The 5069-nt window shown below is 39.9% G+C and overlaps 1 non-coding gene across 1 annotated transcript; it reads left to right on the top strand.

The window, feature by feature from the left end:
* Positions 1-271: 271 nt before the first annotated feature.
* Positions 272-333, top strand: LOC127696867 (U7 small nuclear RNA). Its single transcript, XR_007980320.1, has one exon. It is a non-coding gene; the product is annotated as a U7 small nuclear RNA (small nuclear RNA).
* Positions 334-5069: the final 4736 nt, after the last annotated feature.

Below are 5069 nucleotides of genomic sequence, written 5' to 3'. Positions count from 1 at the left end.
AGGCAGATCTTTGAGTTTAAGGCCACCCTGAGACAAATCAATTTTAGGTCCAGTTATAATGATATATGCTTTTGAATTCCTAAGGAAAGAGCCCATGCAAATAAAACCTAAACTTTGGTCTGCAAGAGAGGAGCTACTCAGAGAGCTTCTAGAATTTTTCCTGCGTGTTTTAGGATTTTGGATGGAAAACCCAACAGCCATCCAGAGAGCTTTTAGAATTTGTATAGCAGGTTTTCTGACTTTGCTAGGAAAATCCAAGAGTTATCTAGGGAGCTATTACATCTCTTTTAGAATTTTTCTAGCAGGTTTTCAAACTTTGGTTGGAAAACCCCAGAGCTATCTAAAGAGCTGTCTAGAGAGCCATCTTGAGCAGAGGACAGAGATGTCAGGTTTCACCCACCATTGACTCCAAGTCATTTCTTCTATTTATCCCTTACTCAGGTCCCTCTCCCAATCCAAGGCTGGTCCTTGGCATTATAACTAGCTGAAAAAATTCTATCACAATAGAATCACTTTATTGTTCCCTGCCTTGGAATATCATGATTTCCAATATTTGCACCCCAGTCCTTCTAACCTATCCTGCCAAAAAAATGTTTAAAAAGAGGGACTAAATATGATTGTCCCATTATAGTTTAATGGTTAAATTATAGCCACAAAGCAACATTCAGCAACTCCAGGGCTTTTTCTTTCCAGCATTGAGATAGGGAACAAAGAGAATACAGTGGCCAAGTCTGGACCCCACAAGAAGATATGTGATTTTCAGTTAGGGGACATAACTGAAGTTATGAAGTAACTTCTTACTTATTACTTCTTCTTATGAAGTAAGAAAGTCAGTGATCATACAAACAGAATACTTGACTCTGTGAACTTATAGACAATAAAGTGTTTGATGATAGTTTGTGTTTACAAACATTCACATCTCCTGAAGTTTCTGGGCACTTAGTATGTGATTATAGAGGGAAGACTGTATCTATCTTGTATGACAAGACAGCATGTGTCATTTAGCCTGGAATGAAATCAAAGTAACACCCAAGGCATCAATGGTGCTCTTATTAGACTGGAATCCCTGTAATCAGAGGACGGAAGACAAAAGGGTCATGCCTGTGTGGGATAGAGTGAATCAAGGCAAGGCTGGATAATTTATTGAGATTGTGGGGAGAGAAATAAATATGAGAGAGAGAGAGAGAGAGAGAGAGAGAGAGAGAGAGAGAGAGAGAGAGAATAAGTAAAATAAATATCTAGGCTACATTTGAGGGCTGCAATTCTGACTCACAGAACAATACAAAATTTACCCTAGATTGAGGTTCAGATTATAGAAACCCACCAAGGCCTCCAGTGATGATGGGAAAGTAGGAAAATGAGATACTGTTTCACTTTGAACAGTTGAGTCTATGAGATGAATATGGGCCAGGCCATGCCTCCATCTCGCTTTCTCTAGGATATTTTCATTTTCAAAGTCAACATTTCTTTTTCTTTTCACAACTTGTTTTAAGCTGGAATACCCAGAAGGAGAGGAATGGCAGTATCAATTCTTGACATCACAGAGAATGCTCCCAGATGTCCATGCTGGGGAGCACCTATTTCCTCCTGACCTTTTTTTCCTGGTTTTGATATTTTGCAATGAAATATATGGTACTAATAAATGGTGTGTTGACAGGTCTGTGACTCAGTGGGAGAAAGCCTGCACAGCATCCACAGAGCCCTGGATTCTGTCTCCAACGTTGCAGTGATAACATTATTAGAATAAAATAAAGGGTACATTCTGAATGTATGGTCAAAAGACTAGTGATGTCCCTTAGGGCTGGTGGTATCTGTGAACCATTTAGGGTACCTTTCCCACACAAATAGCCACCCTTGTATATTTTGTACTAAGTATTTTTGTTCTTTGAAACTACCTACCTCATTTGTAATTTTCTGTATGAGACATTGTCATATCCCCCGCGAACACCCCTCACAACCTCTGTGGCATAGTGTTACTTGCTTTTCTACTACTTTTCAACATGAAGGTCTCTAGGCTGACCTACACCAACATAACCAATGTGACTTGCACTCACCTTGCATTTCCTCAGCAACATTTGTGTTTTTTAATGTCTATCCAGTTATCTGTGTGCTCACTATGATCTTGTGTTCTCTGTTAGTGGACAACAGTGGGCTTTCCAATTCAGTAATCTATGCTGTGGGAGGTACTCCCTGCTCCATGTCCCTGGTACATAGGAGAGGGTTTCTCTGAGGGGCATCTTTGGGAATGGGTTCACTGTGTCATAGAATTTGTACCTCCTTGCCACAATCCTCAGTAGAAGTGGCACAGATGATACTGTGCAGAACCTCCTCGTGGAGGTGCTGACTTCAGCATGTGACAATTCTCACAAATACCTTATGAAGAAGTATTTTATGAAATCCCACAGCCAGTGCTTCTACAGATCCCCAGCCATTTGTTCCAGCATGGGCTCAATTGCCTACTCCATGTTTCTGCCCCCAGTTCCCTTGGCTTGATACATCCAGATGTCATCTTTTGGTCAGTTCATCTACTGGGACACATTGGATTTGGCCCTTCCTCAGACTGTGCTCTAGTAGGCTCTAAATTCTATAGGAGGAAGATGAAGACTCTCTAACATAGCTCTGACCCAGGCCCTACAGCATTGCCATAGCCAAGATTACATTGTATGGTAACAGTAGTTAAAAATAATTATCTTGGACTTGATATTTTAAAATAGATAGCAGAGAAGATTTCCAATGATATCATAAAAATTAAAATGTATAGAAAATGATAGAACTTCAATTATCCTGATGCAATCATTCCACCGTGAATATATGTCTCCAAACAGCATTCTGAGCTGTGAATACATGCCACCTTTCCATGTCAACTGAGGTACCAGGAAAAGATTTGTCTGCTATGTATATACTTGCTTAGCCCTAAAAATCTTTACACATGGTCCCTTTCAGTGATTTCATTCATAACTATTAATTCTCAGATCAGTTACTGGATAAAATACAGTTCCCACCCTTACTCCTGGCATTTATCTTGCATATGTGTATTTTTCTTAGAATGGTTAACCACATTTTCAAACATTCCCACAGCCTTACTCTGGTATAATTGATAAAATGGCATGTAGCAACAAATACTTTTTAGTGCTTAACCATAAGAGTCTCCAGTTTTGTGTTGAGGAAAGGAGAAGAGAATTAGCACTTTTAAGTGACAGTGAAGAATAGAAAATATCCCCACAACAGCGAGGCTCAAGGTATATTTTGAACCATTAAGTAAGTCAAAGGCAGCTGCAGAGGAAACTATAGGACCCATGGAAAAACAGATGCCACTCATTTCTTTCTTCCCATATTATCTGGTATTTTCTCAGACAAAAACTCACAACTTATGAAATAGCTTAACTTTGAAGTTCAATATGGATGTGTGTGGTGGTTTGAATACGCTTGGCCCATGGCAAGTGACACTATTAAGACGTGTAAGAGGAAGTTTGTCACTCTGGTGGCTTTGAGGTCCTATGCTCAGGCTGCACCCGAGTGCAGAAAAGTCTGTTCCTGGCTGCTTTGGGATCAAGATATAGAACTCTCAGTGCCTTCTGCAGCACCAAGTCTACCTGGACGCTGCCATGCTTCCCACCATGATGATAATGGACTGAACATCTGAAACTGTATGCCAGCACCAATAAAATGTTTTCCTTTATAATATTGCTTGATCATGGTGTCTTTTCACAGCAATAAAACCCTAATTAAGACAGATGAGCTACCTGTCCAAGATGCCATGGCTCTGGAGTGTAGGGAGCCTTGAAACTGTGATTTGATTTTTAGTTCTCCAGCATGAGCTTAGGTAATATTTACAAAAGAATATGATCTTTCCAGACTGTATAGCAGGAGATGTGTACCAGTTTCCACGTAGCTGATGGAATAAATCCCAGGAACCATGGGAAAGAATATCTGGAAGTTGTTTGCTAAGTGTTGCAAAGGTTCACTGGGGAAGAGGAAATGGTGATCAGTAGGTGAAACTGTGAGAATGGAATTTTCTAGTAAAGACAGAACCCACACAAGCTCCCCATAGCTCTAATATAAAGACACCAGATGTTGACTTGAAGGGTCTGGTCATTTACAGGCTTAAGGAAATGCCTACTACTTTGGTCCTATTGAGTTCTAGTACTTCTCAGTGGAAACCTTTGGAAAAGTATTCTTGAGAAATAATAGTGTTGGTCTGATGCGTAGCAGTTAATAGGGTCAGTATCTATCCTGGAAACTGGGTAGGATACTGGCTCAGCAGTCTCCGGACTCCAGAGCCTTGGGCTTAATTAAGGAGTGGAAATCAGCAAGAATGGTCTATTGAGTGAATGCATTGTGAGGAGTCAGGCAGGGATCACTCACAGCTGGAGAAGTCAGGCATGGAGCACTCCAAGCTGGAACTACTACAGAATAAGTTGGTCTGTAGTTTCTATTTTTCAATACCCCTGAAAATGTCTCTCCTCTACTTAAGGCCCATTCTCTAGAAGCTTCTAGAACATTCATAAAATTATATTTTTAAATAGAGGAGTTCGAATTTGATATCCAAATCACCTGTCATTGGAGGATTCATTTAGAATCTCTGGGGAGATTTGGAGCAATTTCAGGGAAAATTTTTCAACTTATCCAACTTTGTACTTTTATAAAGTACGAGATTTTATAAAAAATCTCAGCTACCTTCCATTTAATCTTCCCATTAAATTGTTGCAGACACTGCACTACCAAACCTGTAAAGAGGGCAGGAGTAAAAGGTTTGGATTCAGAAGTAAGTAAATTATTTGACATTGTCAAGCTGATCTGAGAAATTGGTTGGAGTCCATGATCTAATGGGTGTTCTGGCAAAGAGTTTACAATACCTTTGTTTAAGGTATGCCAAAGAAGGGAATAATTTGTTTTGTTTCCTCATAATTACCACAATGGTTAGCATGTTTTCTAGAGTAGATATTATTTTAAAAGATTGTGAGAATAATGTCCAGTAGAGGATTGTAGTGCAGATAGGGCAGAGACAAATATATAAACAAGGCTGACTTCTGGGGCTGCTTTTCACCCTGCTAACCTCCTCCGCTAGT

Source organism: Apodemus sylvaticus, chromosome 11 (genome assembly GCF_947179515.1).
Source record: "Apodemus sylvaticus chromosome 11, mApoSyl1.1, whole genome shotgun sequence".
Taxonomy (NCBI): Eukaryota; Metazoa; Chordata; class Mammalia; order Rodentia; family Muridae; genus Apodemus; species Apodemus sylvaticus.
This window is presented reverse-complemented; position numbering and strand designations above follow the sequence as displayed.